The sequence below is a fragment of the Bubalus bubalis genome, chromosome 20, assembly GCF_019923935.1.
Source record: "Bubalus bubalis isolate 160015118507 breed Murrah chromosome 20, NDDB_SH_1, whole genome shotgun sequence".
In the NCBI taxonomy this organism is placed as follows: Eukaryota; Metazoa; Chordata; class Mammalia; order Artiodactyla; family Bovidae; genus Bubalus; species Bubalus bubalis.
In genome coordinates, this window is record NC_059176.1 from 6,073,024 (window position 1) to 6,087,207 (window position 14,184).

Below are 14,184 nucleotides of genomic sequence, written 5' to 3' on the forward strand. Positions count from 1 at the left end.
AGTGTTCTTGCCTGGAGAATCCCAGGGACGGCGGAGCCTGGTGGGCTGCCATCTCTGGGGTCGCACAGAGTCGGACACGACTGAAGCGACTTACCAGCAGCAGTTTTAGAGAAAACAGAAAACATTTTTTCTTTTGTATTCTTACCAAACCCATTGCTTTCAAATATAATCTCCTGAAACGAGCAATTTATTTTGTAGGCCAAACCATGACCATTTTTTCTTTGCGACATTCAATTTTAGAAATGACGCCTAAGACATAACAATCTCATTAACAATTAGAATGTTTCTTTATTGCCTGTTGGTGCAAAATAAGTTCCATAAAATGGAACAAATGTTTAACATGCTTTTATGCAAGAATCAACTAATGTTTTTCAACAATGCATCCCAAGATAATCGAAGTGATACACACACACACACACAGAAGTTGCTCAGTAGTGTCTGACTCTTTGCGAACCCATGGATTGTAGCCCACCAGGCTCCTCGGTCCATGGGATTTTCCAGGCATGAATCGAAGTGAAACAACAGTTAAAAAAAACGAACCACTAACATTACACACCAATGGTAGTCATTCCAAATAAACCAAAAAAATCTTGGATAACTATTATATTCACAGTCAACAGGCAGGCATCTAAGAACACTAAGATTCTTAACCAATCAAATGTCTATGAATATCGCCACTACTATCAGCATCCATGCATTCATTCCATGATAGCTCAGTTGGTCAAGAATCCGTCTGCAATGCAGGAGACCCCGGTACGATTCCTGGGTCGGAAAGATCCGGTGGAGAAGGGATAGGCTACCCACTCCAATATTCTTGGGCTTCCCTCGTGGCTCAGCTGGTAAAGAATCCACCTGCAATGTTGGAGACCTGGGTTCGATCCCTGGGTTGGGAAGATCCCCTGGAGAAGGGAAAGGCTACCCACTCCAGTATCGTGGCCTGGAGAATTCCACAGACTGTATAGTCTGGGGGGTCGCAAAGAGTCGGACACGACTGAACGACTTTCACGCATTCATTAAGCAATACGGACAGATTATCCTGGCAGTATTTTGGGTGCTGAGGATAGAGAGCTTTGTGCAGCTCTCACTCTAGTAACATCACTCATACAAACCGTAATCAGCGCTAAGATTGCAAGGCATGGTGCTGGGTATCTTTAACGAGCGAATTAGAGCTACCCAAGCATCATCAAGTTTACATTAAAAACAAAAAAAGGCCGCTTTCAACCAAGTGCTCTGAGCAGTCGTTCCTAATGTTAGAAGATTTAGCGAAAGCTCCGTTTTAACTGGCAGGCCAAATTTCGGGAGCGTTAACCACCATGTTTTGTGCGGGTAATCTGAGAGCTCTGAGATATGCCTCTGGACTTAACACCTCAACTTTTAAAGAACAATCCCTCCAGTAACAAACCAAACAACCCTGGAGAGGATCTGTAAGCGCGACGCGAACGGAAGAACGGAACTATTAATAATCGCGGAAGTGCGTTTTCCTCATTCCAGTCCCACCTTCTTTGCACCGGTCTTCAAACTCCGAAGTCAGAGCATCCTAGCTGTGGAACAATACGCAAAGACTCAAGCTTTACCAAGGCTGGGACCGGCACACTGCGAAATGACTGGAAAGATGTGGACAGTCTGCGGTTATATCGCTGAGTGTGTGAGAGTGCATAAGACCCCCTGCCCTTTCTCTCCACTTTCCAGAAAGCCCCTGAACCACAACCGCCTTTCACTTCGTGGGTTGCTACCTGCTCTAGAGTCCGAGCTAGGTTCCCTGACCCGCTCCTGGGCCTCAGACCCTCTCCCCGAGCGCGTCTCGGAAGCCGCAGCCCCGCCATTGCCCGCTAACTTTGATTCGCACCGGGGGGTAGCGGAGGGAAGCGGAATCCAGGAAGAGAGACTCCACCAGAGGCTGGAGGCTGGTGGCCATACCCTAACCCGACCTCCAGGTACGCGGGACTTAAGTGGCGCTGCCCGAAGTCCGTCGCTCACTCACCCCTCGCCTGAGGTAAGCCCCTTAGCGACGTCTCTCCTTGCCGACTGCAGCCATCTTGGACGTGGAATGTCGGGGCTGTACGTCATCGCACTGCGTCTATGACGGAAAAAAATGAGCGACCGGAGGAAAGCCGGTCAGCCAATGAGAAGAACTTAGCGCTCCCAAAAGAGGAAAGAGCCGCCAGTCTCCTCCGGGCCCCGCCCCCCGAGTCGGCGGTCGCGGCGTGAGGGAGGAGGGGCCCGCTAGAGGGCCCATCCCGTCGGTCCCGCCCCCTGGGAGGTGGGGGTTGGGGGGGAGAGGGAATTCTGGAGCAACCGAACCTGCTAACGGAACTGAGGCGCGAGAGGCGGGCCCCGGGGGGGGCGGGGAGTTCCGGTCCTCCAATCAACACTCGGGCCTGGGCTCTGCCTAGCCAATTATGGCCTGGAAGCTGGCGGGCCCAGCTGGCGACTCCGGACCCAGGAGTTCGCCCGTCCAATGGCTGGGGAGGAACCGGCGAGGAACGGTCAGGGGGCGGCGGGGCGGGGCCGCGCCCCCTGCGTCTGAATCGCGGGCCAATGGGCGGCGGCGGCGGCGGCGGCTCGAGGGCGGGGCCCGGGGGCGGGCGGAGCGGGGTTGGGCCGCGGCGGCGGGGCTGTCTGAGGCAGCCGTCCCGCCCCCTCCCGTCCGGCCGCCGCCGCCACCGCCGCCGCTAACTGGGGCTTGGCTGAGGTGGCTTGTGGGTCCCAGCGGAGTGTGGCGCCGCCGCCGCCGCGCGAAGGGGCAAAAGTGGGCAGGTGAGTGCCGGCGGCGGCCCTCGGAGCCGACTCGCGCTGCCCTCCGCCACCGCCAGCTAGCCAGCCCTGGAGCTCTGCGCGGCCGCCCCACGCCCGGGCCAGCGGCCCTCGACCGTGGTCAGGCCCGCGCCCCGCTGGCCCTTCTGTGGGCCCAGAGTGCGGGAGGCGGTGTGCGCCCTGGGGGCCCGGCGGGTCGGGCCTTGGGCGCCGGGAGTCTGGCGAGGTCGGCGTGCGCTGCACGGCCTCTCTGCCCTCCGGCCCTGCCCGGGGCTGTGGCAGGGGTGGGGTGGGGCGCGTTCATCCCCTCCCGGCGCCCAAGGCCCCCTGGTCCCCGCTCCGCCTGCCCCGAGACGGCGGCAGCAGGTGCAGGAATGCCCGGCCTCTCGGCGCCCACCGGGTGGGGCCGGGGTCCGTCCCTCTCGCGCCCGTGGGCTCGGCCCTGCGTGCGGCCGGCTCGCGCACCCGCTTCCTTCCTCTCTCCTCCCTCCTTCCCGTCGTCACCCCGCCGCCTGGGCCAGGGCTGTGTGGCTTTAGTGTTCCTCTCTTCACACCTCAAGGGCCCGCGGGGGTGCCGGGGACTAGCCGCCCCCCCCCCCCCCCCGCCCCCCGCCTCGCCCCGCTTCTCTCCCTCACTTTCCAGTTATAAAAACGGTCGTTGAAAATAGGTCATCTCTCTTCCCACGCGCCCCTTGGCCATCTTCCCCACGCTCCGTGCCCTACTAGGAAGAAGAATTCAGTGCTTTGGAGTTTATCATTCTGGGGTATCAAACTCTTCTTCCTCGTGACTCCAGCTTGGCGATGCATGTCTGCACCCCCTCTCTCCTCTGTTTCTACTCCGGGGTGGGGGCGTGGGGGTGCGGGTGCGGAAGGGAGCCGATTGGTGTGTCGGGCGCCACTTGCTGCGGGGGAACGGAGCGGGGTGGGGAGTGCTTACCCTCGCTGTGTGTTGACAGGTTTAGGATCATTTGGAGTGTATTGTGTTGCATTTCCAAATGCAGGAGGTGATGTTTCAGAAGCAAAAGTGCTTTTAAAGTACGTTGACAGGTGACTTTTGCTTTTTACATCCTCTGCGGCGTTAACCCTTTAGCGACGGATCCGAACATAACTTGCTTGCGGTGTATGGGTTTGTCAGAACTGGCAAAAGTGTGGATTTTATCATGTGCAAATGATACCTCTTGCCCATTTTTCTGCTCCAAAATGACCCCACTGCTATTTTCAAACTGAAAGAACCAGTAATTAGGAGAAGTTTTTTTTTTTTTTTTTTTTTAACTATTTGAAGTGAATGCATTTAACTTGAGAGTATAGCAAAATATAAAGCAGCTTTTCTCCACCATTAAAATTTGGAAAGACTTACTTGAGCCATGATATAGTGTGTCTATTCGGGCTACTATGCATGCAGTCTCTTCTTACCAGATTAGTCCCTGGGGCTGTTGTGATTGATATTTTGGAAAGGTTCCAGCATTTTAAGGAGGAGTTTTCCTCTGGCCCAGGGAAGTAATGTGCAAAGCCAAGTTCTCAAATAGCTCCAGAACAACTTTTATTGGGCCCTCAACAACCTCAGTTTTCCTTCTACTACCCTGTATATATATTTTTTCAAAATTGTAAGTTAATGTGTGCAGTGAAACTCTGTAGTCTGAATGAGTAAAATAGTTGCTGCTTCTGGTCTCTTCTCCAGTGATCCCTGGAATAGGAATGATGTTGGACTCGAAGATGAAACATTTATGCCTGCGTGTCTGTAGTCATGAAAACTTCTGTTCATCAGTCAATAGTTGTGCAATAAGATTGTCAGGAAGACACACTAAGCTGCTCTTCAGTGTAGTGAACATTTAGGCCACATTTTGAATGATGATTAAACCTTTGCTTTAGAAGCCATTGGAAAATGAGAGAGCTGTGAAGCTTGTACTGAAAGTTTTCCTTTCTAAAGTTCAGCCCCTAGAAAACTGTTTTGTTCTGAGAGCTCTGATAACTGGTCACAACCTTTCCTTAGAACTTGCTGCTCTCATGATCTTGAAGATGACAAAGACAGGGGTGGCTGGAAGAGGCTGTCTACAGTATGACCGAGGTTGCTCGCAGTAAATATCTAGTAGATGATCATTGAATTCAGTGGGAACCAGGTACCTAGTTTGTGGCTTGTGGAATTTTAGTGAAAATATGAGTAAAAATCTTAACTCCTGGCTCAGGGTTTCTCTTATTTTTGCAGGGTGTCAATCTAGTTTGAGATATTCCAAGTCTCTTAAAATGTTTGAACTACCTAGTCTCTCTCTCTTTTTTTTTAATCACTAATCTGCAGTAGTTTTTAGAAATGTAACTAGTAATACTGTATCTTTCTTGATGCAGTTTGATGAGTATCTGTCACTGGGAGGTTTTTTATCTTTAGAAACCTGTTTTCTCAATTAAAAAGTAATATATTTGGGCCCATTGATTTATCAGAAATAATATTTTGATTTCCTGTGCATCCTTTTTTCTTTGTACAGTTGAAGAAGTGTTATCTTGGCTATCAGTTCATTTTTAATCATATTTAACTGCTTACAGGTATTAGTTTAAGGATTCCTTGCTTTTGAATTTTCCTGATTTTCACTTTTATTGCCTGTACAAGTGTACCTTACTTGGCAAAATTGACTTCTGTATCCTGGATTTCCTTATGTCATCTCACTTTCCAACTCATAAAATTGGAAATTGTAAAATATTTTTATCTGCAAATATAATTTACCCATCAAGTGAAGTCGCTCAGTCATGTCCGATTCTTTGCGACCCCATGGACTGCAGTCTTCCAGGGTCCTCTGTCCATGGGATTTTCCAGGAAAGAGTACTGGAGTGGGTTGTCATTTCCTTCTCCAGGGGATCTTCCCAGCTCAGGGATTGAACCCGGGTCTCCTGCATTGCAGGTGGACACTTTACCCTCTAAGCCACCAGGGAATTTACATAATGTTTATTCTCAAAGTAAATTTCTAACAAAATAGTAATATAGTTTTTTTTAATTATGAAGGAATTGAGACTTCTTTTTTCTAAGTCACTTAATCGTCTTATGGGGAAAAAAGTCAATTAACAGAATTGGCAAGATTTAGCAATCCTTTCTGTTAAATTCCTTCAGTAACTCAGGCCAGAGATTAGCTGTGTAGACTCCTTTTCCTTTTAGTAGTTTCTTCTAGGTTTAGAAATAAACAGATTGTAAAACCAGAAGTACAAACACAGCTATTGACAATTTTCAGCTGAAATAAATTTGAATGGAAGAAAAATGATTCCAAATGATTATAAAATTCAAATTCCAAAGTTGAGGCTTTGAAAATTTTTTTTCTTATTCAAGTCCTTTCCAAGTATTATTAGAAGTTAAATAAATAGTCAAGATAAGTCCAAACACTTTTGGCTTGCAATGGAAGATGAAGTCTAATTCTGAAGTTAAGATTTTGAGGAAAAGTGGTACTGATTACCAAGCCAGAGTAAAATTTTAACCTCTCACATGTTAATACTATTGGGCATCTGTGAAGTTGGACACCGAGCTCTGCTGATGAGGCTCTGCTTATCACGTTGCATAAATTGATTAACCTCGATAAACTTGACCTTTCTCATCTGTAAAGTGGGCATAGTATCTTTCTTTATCTACTGTGTAAAATGTTTACCTCAGTTCCTGATACAGAGAATGCCTGAATGGTGCAGTTAGGACAAAGGCGGTCATGTGGGAACCTGCCCCGGGGCGCACACACTTTCAACAGCCTGGAAACAAACAAAATGACAGTTAGCCTGGAAACAAACAACATGACAGTTAGCATGAATAATTGCATTTGGATTAAAACTGCATTTGGATTTATTGTTTAATAAAGCACATGGATCTAGCCGAATATCTGTTTATGTAACCAAGGGTTTAGTTGGTTATCACTTTATCCTAAAGGCTGTCTTAACTTATCTTTCCTTTGCAGATTACTCAAGAAATATGCTCTGAATCCAAGTGTGAATTCACTTGTTCACTTGGCTGGTGGAAAAGTAAGGCTGTTTTGGCTATACTGATCTTCCTCAACTTACGATGAGGTTATATCCTGATAGCATTTGAAAATATCATTGTTGAAAATGCAGTTAGTGCACCTAACATACCAAACATCTTAGCCTGGCCGACCTTAAACATGCTCAGAACACTGACATTAGCCTACAGTTGGGTGAAATCATCTAACACAAGCCTGTTTCATAATAATGTGCTGAATATCTCATGTTATTTGTTGACTGCTGTCCTGAAAGTGAAAAGCCGAACGGTGGTCTGGGTTCAGAATGGTGGCGAGTGTGCTCTTTGCCTGCCCTCGTGCCCCACTGGCTGGCTGGCAGCTGAGACTCGCTGCTCAGCACCCAGTGGGCATTGCACTGCCTGTCACTAGCCTGGGAAAGGTCAGAATGCAAGGATTCCCCTGGATGCCTATGGCTTTTGCACCATCTCTATTACAGTCAAAATAGTCTGACCTGAACCATCTTAAGTTGGCGGCCATCCGTGTTAGTAAAATATCCTTGAGTCGAATTTGGCTGTGGTTCACAAAGCACTTTGACAACCATACCTGCTACCTAACATTAGATGTCATTGTTTTAAAGATGTTCATGGTGAGAACACAGATAATAAACCCAGAGGTCTCTTCCAAACCTGACATTCCACAGTTTGAGAATCTAGTATCCTTATGGGAGGAGTGTGGGTGGTTCGAAAGTAACTTCTTGACAGATTACAGCTAGCTGTTTCTTCACCCTTGAGCATTTTTCGTTTTTCTTTAAGAAAGATATAATAGGAAATGATTATTTATGATACTGAATGATTCTTTGCTTTATAAAGAGGGGTTTTTTTTGGAGCAACTTGCTTTAAATAGAAGCCTCATTTTAATTTAATTGTGTTTATAACTTAATTCAACAGCAGTTTAAAAGTGCACCTATTATGTATTGAAAAGTCAATCAAAGATAATTTAAGCATCTATAAAATTATCATGTATGTTAGTGGAAATATTGTAAAACATTGTAGAAAGCAAGAAATATCTGTTTTTTTTTAAAAAAAGATCTCAAGTTTGTGTGTTTGTGTATCTGTCTATCTGACAGCCCAACTTGTTCTGTATAAAAATTGGAATTTTACTTACAGCTTATAGGTCTGCCTTCATCTTGCTATGTGTGTAGCTACTGAGTTGAAATTAATTCCACTGTCTTGCCTGTCTGCCTGCCTTGACTTCTTGGTGGTTGTGAGTTGTGACACACAACGCCTCCTTTGATAGAGATTGGAATGGTGGGTGCTCCTTAGCCTCTTGAAGTGGGATAAGTTAATATGACTTGACTGTGTTACTAGATCCTGCCACCGTGCAAAGAGGGATGTTCCTGACATTTGAGTTAACATGGTGCCAATGCAAGGACTATGTACACCTCATCAGTTTTTGTAGCAGAGAGAACTTAAATACTTTTCAATTTGGGAGCGCTTTTATTTGCCTAGGCCGCCATCCTGTAATTTGTGTACTTAATTCAGAATGTCGTCCTCTGATCCTAATGGCCTGCAAGGGATTTCAGTGAGGTTCTTTTCTTCCTCCAGAGATCAGGCAGGCTTTGCACTCCCTTCACACACCTTTACAGCTGGGAGCCCAAGGTAGGAGAAAGCCCGAGGGCCATCCTCTCCCTTAGTCGATCCAGCTACAGAGTTGAGAGGAACGATGCAGGATGTGTTGAAAAGCAGATGCTGGGCTTGAGCAAAGGTTTTCTGGGTGAATTACCAAGTAGTGTAATCAGAAATGTTTATTCTAGTTGTAATTCAGTTCAGTTTAGTCGCTTAGTCGTGTCCGACTCTTTGCGACCCCATGAACCGCAGCACGCCAGGCTTCCCTGTCCATCACCAACTCCCGGAGTTCACCCAGACTCATGTCCATTGAGTCAGTGATGCCATCCAGCCATCTCATACTCTGTCGTCCCCTTCTCCTCCTGCCCCCAATCCCTCCCAGCATCAAAGTCTTTTCCAGTGAGTCAACTCTTCGAATGAGGTGGCCAAAGTACTGGAGTTTCAGCTTTAGCATCATTCCTTCCAAAGAAATCCCAGGGCTGATCGCCTTCATAATGGACTGGTTGGATCTCCTTTCAGTCCAAGGGACTTTCAAGAGTCTTCTCCAACACCACAGTTCAAAAGCATCAATTCTTTGGCGCTCAGCTTTCTTCACAGTCCAACTCTCACATCCATACATGACCACAGGAAAAACCATAAAGTCTGACACTGTTTCCATTGTTTCCCCATCTATTTCCCATGAAGTGGTGGGACCGGATACCATGATCTTCGTTTTCTGAATGTTGAACTTTAAGCCAACTTTTTCACTCTCCACTTTCACTTTCATCAAGAGGCTTTTTAGTTCCTCTTCACTTTCTGCCATAAATGGAAAGCAATTCAAGAGTAATGCACATTTACAGTCTTTCCATTTAGAATATTTGGGGGACAGAAAAAAAGAAGCCCACGCAGCTGAATTCAATCTCAGTCTGTTCAGTAAGTGTGAACTAGGTTTTGTAAAAATGGGTGAAGTATCCAGCACCCTGCCTTACCACTCCCACCATCCCCTCAGCCAAGCTCCCTGCACGCTCTGTGTTCACGTTTCTCCCCACCTGTGCAGATGATATGTGAAAGAATCACTCCTTTGATCAGAAGTGGTTGTTGATTACAGATGCCACTTGCATATTAGCAATTTAAATAATAATTGAATATGCCATCTATTTTACTGTTTTCTAAGTCTGTTCCATCTCTTAAGTGGAGAAGTTGTTGATAGTCTTGTAAAATAGTTTATGGTGTTGTAAAGAGCCAGATTTTGAAGATTCTGTAGATTTTTAAAAAATCTTGAGGGTGGAGAAATGTAGATATGTGTAAAACTCTTAGCTTGCTGTTCCTTTTTATTGATGGTCGTTCCTTTGAAGGACTGTCACCATAGTAACTGTTTATTGTAGAATCCATTTGCTTGTCAATTCAGTATTGCTTTTCTACATAGTATTTTCTTTTGTCTTTAAGTATTAAGTCCTTTTTTTTAAACCATATATTTGTTTCCCCTAAGATAATTCAATAAGAATTAGTAATTTATGCCAGATTTTGATGTAAACTCTAAGGAAACATCTTTTATTTAGTATTGTACCTCTTGACTGGAATTTGGAATTTAACTTTATGTATGTATGCTGCTGCTGCTGCTAAGTCGCTTCAGTCGTATCCGACTCTGTGCGACCCCATAGACGGCAGCCCACCAGGCTCCCCCGTCCCTGGGATTCTCCAGGCAGGAACACTGGAGTGGGTTGCCATTTCCTTCTCCAATGCATGAAAGTGAAAAGGGAAAGTGAAGTCGCTCAGTCGTGCCTGACTCTTAGCGACCCCATGGACTGCGGCCTACCAGGCTCCTCTGTCCATGGGATTTTCCAGGCAAGTGTACAAGAGTGGGTTACCATTGCCTTCTCTGTTATGTATGTATACACAGATCTAATTTAGCACATATTTTAATTTTTCTAATCATATTTGAAATAAATATTGAAGATAAATATTGAGTCTTTGTAGGAAGTTGATGAATTAAACTAAGCAGTAGTTTTTTTCCACTGAGAACATTAAGAATATTCAGGATACCTATTTGGCTCTTTCATTTGCTAAAACTTGGAATCCTGCCCCAAATTCAGCTGAACTCACAATGAAAATTATTCATGGTGTATAACAAGTTTTTGAATCATAAATAAACAGGGTAGGTAGTTATTTTAAATCCTTGGTGTTGGGGACATCTTCGTTAGCTAAGAAAGGCAGAAGGGGGTTGAATTTAGGAGACTACCCAGACTGGATTCTAACACTTTTCTCCGTCTGAATCTTAGCATCCAGTCGTTCTTCTTCAACTGCACTTTATTCTCTGCCCCTCTTTGTTTCGTTACTTTTCTCACACATTCGAGGAGTTATCCAGGCTCTGTCCTGGGTGCCCACTTCCTCATCCTCGAGGCCGCAGGCCTGACTGTCCCTCACTTGTTCATCTTCTGCTGTGACCGGCATGGTCCTGGCACAGGGATGCCGGCGAGCTTCTCTCATTGTAAATGTGCTGGGCCTAACACAGGACTTCAGGTTGAAGCTGTGGGTCTACTGCTTGATGGCTATGGGCTCTTGGCCAAGTCGTAGCTGTGTGTGAGTCCCCTGATGTGACAGTGGTCATGCCGGCCTCAGCGGGCTGTGGCGGGGATGGTGTGACCGGGGAAGTGCTGTGCTGACGCTCGTGCCCCCGTCACAAGTGTTCCTGGATCTTGAAGTCATGTACGAGTTGCAGCTTTTCCATTTCTGTCGGAAATGAACTTCTTTCTGCTTGGTTGCTTTATAGAAAGCAGAGAGATTCTTTTATGAAATTTAATATCTTAAAACTTTTCTGACAAGAAACTGTGGATTTCCAAAGGAAGCCATCTTTTGAGTGTGAATTTTATATCTCTTTATGTGTATAAAGTTGTATTTTGACTTAAGAGTCATCCTAGTTCTTTAGAGGTAGTAGTTAAATATTAAGTAAATGTCTCATTTTGGCTTCTGTCCTGTCAGTGGCGGGGGAATATATCAAAATTGTTCGTTGCTGTACAATCTTACTATAGTGATGGGAAATAAATCACTCACAAGTAATATTGTGCTTGCTCAGTTGCTTAGTCGTGTCTGACTCTTTGCGACCCTCATGTACTGTCACACACCAGGCACCTCTGTCCATGGGATTTCCTAGGCAAGAATACTGGAGTGGGTTGCCGTCACCTCTTCCAGGGGATCTTCCCAACCCAGGGATTGAACTCCTGCACTGGCAGGCAGATCTTTATGACTAACGCCACCTGGGAAGTGTACAAGTAACACTAGTGCATTAAAATGAGATTTTCCTTCATTCAGCAAATATTTGACCCTCAACTGTGTCTGTCACACCATACTAGACCCTACAGATAATTTCGAAATGGAAGGTGGGGGTTTTTTTTTTGCTACAACATGGAAGCCCACTCCAGTGAAGAGATAGCCCGTAAATGAAGTCAACCAGAGTGGGTGAGGCCGCAGAGGTTCGGGGCTGGGCTCTGGGTTCAGAATGGGGAGGGAGCTCTTGGTAGGTGGGGTTGGAGCTGAGACTTCAGCGTCTTCACCAAAGGCTCTAATAGATCAGGGGGTGGTGCCAGGCCAAAGGGGGTTACAGTGGCAGGAAGTCCTGGTACTTTCTAGGGTGAAAAGAAATGTGCGTCTCTGAGGTGCTTCTAGTCAGGTGTCTATACACAAATACTAGAACAGTTGGTGCCGAACCACATCGAATCCAGAGGCAAATGAATCTTCCAGACACTGATGGCTGCAGAGTTCAGAAGAACCGCTGAACTGGGCCATAGAAGTGGGTACAGAGACCCACCACCCTCCTGAAGCGTGAGTTCTTCGGGTACCCTTAAGGCTTGAGGATGCCCCTGAGTCAGTGTGCAGGGGGGCTGAGTGGTGGGGGGCTCCTGACAGAGTGGGCCAGGTGACTGGAGGACTTTCCTGGACAAGGTCGCTGACAGCCGGGCTTCTGGGTAGCACAGGTTAAGAGGTGGTCTAGACCTAGGCTCCTACACCTCAGGGGCAAGGACGGGCACCTCCCTAACCCTTCTTAAGGAAGAGTGAGTTGACAGTGCTTACCTGGAGGATTCCTACTGTCTAACCCATCAGCAGAAAATTGGGTTAAAGATTTACTGAGCATGTCCTGCTCATTAGAGCAAGACCCAGTTTGTCCCATAGTCAGTACCTCCTATCAGGAAGCTTCCATAAGCCTCTTATCCTTATCCAGCAGAGACCAGACAGAATGAAAACCACAATCACAGAAAACTAACCAAACACGGATCACACGGACCACAGCCTTGTCTAACTCAATCAAAGTATGAGCCATGCCGTGTAGGGCCACCTAAGACAGACGGGTCATGGCAGAGAGTTCTGACAAAACGTGGTCCACTGGAGAAGGGAATGGCAAACCACTTCAGCATTCTTGCCTTGAGAACCCCATGAACGGTATGAAAGAGCAAAAAGATATGACACTGAAAGATGAACTTCCCAGGTCAGTACGAGCCCAATATGCTACTAGAGAAGAGCAAAACAAATAGTCCCAGAAGGAATGAAGCGGCTGAGCCAAAGTGGAAACAGTGGCCAGTTGTGGATATGTCTGGGGAGTGAAAGTAAGGTCTGATGCTGTAAAAAACAGTATTGCGTAAGAACCTGGAATGTTAGGTCCATGAATCAAGGTAAATTGGAAGTGGTCAAAGACGAGATGGCAAGAGTGAACATTGACATTTTAGGACTCAGTGAACTAAAATGGACCGGAAGGGGTAAATTTAATTCAGATGACCATTATATCTACTACTGTGGGAAAGAATCGCTTAGAAGAGATGGAGTAGCCCTCAAAATCAACAAGAGAGTTTGAAATGCAGTACTTGGGTGCCATCTCAAAAATGACAGAATGATCTCCGTTTGTTTCCAAGGCAAACCATTCAGTATCACAGCAATCTAAGTCTCTGCCCCAACCGCTAATGCCGAAGAAGCAGAAGTTGAATGGTTCTGTGAAGACCTACAAGACCTTCTAGAACTAACACCAAAAAAAAAATGTCCTTTTCCTCATGGGGGACTGGATGCAAAAGTAGGAAGTCAAGAGATACCTGGAGTAACAGGCAAGCTCGGCCTTGGAGTACAAAACATAGCAGGGCAGAGGCTAACAGTTTTGCCACGAAAATGCACTGGTCATAGCAGACACCCTCTTCCAACAACACAGGAGACGACTCTACACACGGACATCACCAGATGGTCAATACTGAAATCAGGTTGATTATATTCTTTGCTGCCAAAGGTGGAGAAGCTCTATACAGTCAGCAGTAACAAGACTGGGAGCTGACTGTGGCACAGACCATGAACGCCTTATTGCCAAATTCAGACTTAAGGTGAAGAAAGTAGGGAAAACTACTAGACCATTCAGGTATGACCTAAATCAAATCCTATATGATTACACAGTGAAAGTGGCAAATAGTTTCAAGGAATTAGATCTGATAGATAGTGCCTGAAGAACTATGGATGGAGGTTTGTAACATTGTACAGGAGACAGTGATCAAGACCATCCCCAAGAAAAAGAAATGCAAAATGGTTGTCTGAGAAAGCCTTACAAATAGCTGAGAAGAGAAGAGAAGTTAAGGGGAAAGGAGAAAAGGAAAGATATACCCATCTGAATGCAGAGTTCCAAAGAAGAACAAGGAGAGATAAGAAAGCCTTCCTCAGCGATCAGTGCAAAGAAATAGAGGAAAACAATAGAATGGGAAAGACTAGAGATCTCATCAAGAAAATTAGAGATACCAAGGGAACATTTCATGCAAACATGGACAGAATAAAGGACAGAAACGGTATGGACCTAACAGAAGCAGAAAGTAATTAAGAAGAGGTGGCAAGAATACATAGAAGAACTATACAAAAGAGATCTTCAAGAC

The 14,184-nt window shown here is 46.0% G+C and overlaps 2 protein-coding genes across 12 annotated transcripts in view; one reads left to right on the forward strand and one right to left on the reverse strand.

The window, feature by feature from the left end:
• The window catches only part of CCNK (cyclin K), a 29,998-nt gene extending 27,902 nt beyond the window's left edge, over positions 1-2,096 (reverse strand). For 2 of the 5 annotated variants that reach the window (XM_025271088.2, XM_025271084.2), the window contains exon 1: positions 1,982-2,096. The gene's annotated coding sequence lies outside the window, so the exon portion shown is untranslated. The other 3 variants (XM_025271085.2, XM_025271087.2, XM_044932867.1) reach the window with 3 other exon arrangements.
• A 490-nt stretch (positions 2,097-2,586) lies between these two features.
• The window catches only part of SETD3 (SET domain containing 3, actin histidine methyltransferase), a 78,641-nt gene continuing 67,043 nt past the window's right edge, over positions 2,587-14,184 (forward strand). For 3 of the 7 annotated variants that reach the window (XM_025271078.3, XM_025271079.3, XM_025271082.3), the window contains exons 1-2: positions 2,590-2,757; positions 6,672-6,735. The gene's annotated coding sequence lies outside the window, so the exon portion shown is untranslated. Of the gene's footprint in view, positions 2,758-6,671; positions 6,736-14,184 lie in introns of all 7 variants that reach the window. The other 4 variants (XM_025271077.3, XM_025271080.3, XM_025271081.3 and 1 more) reach the window with 2 other exon arrangements.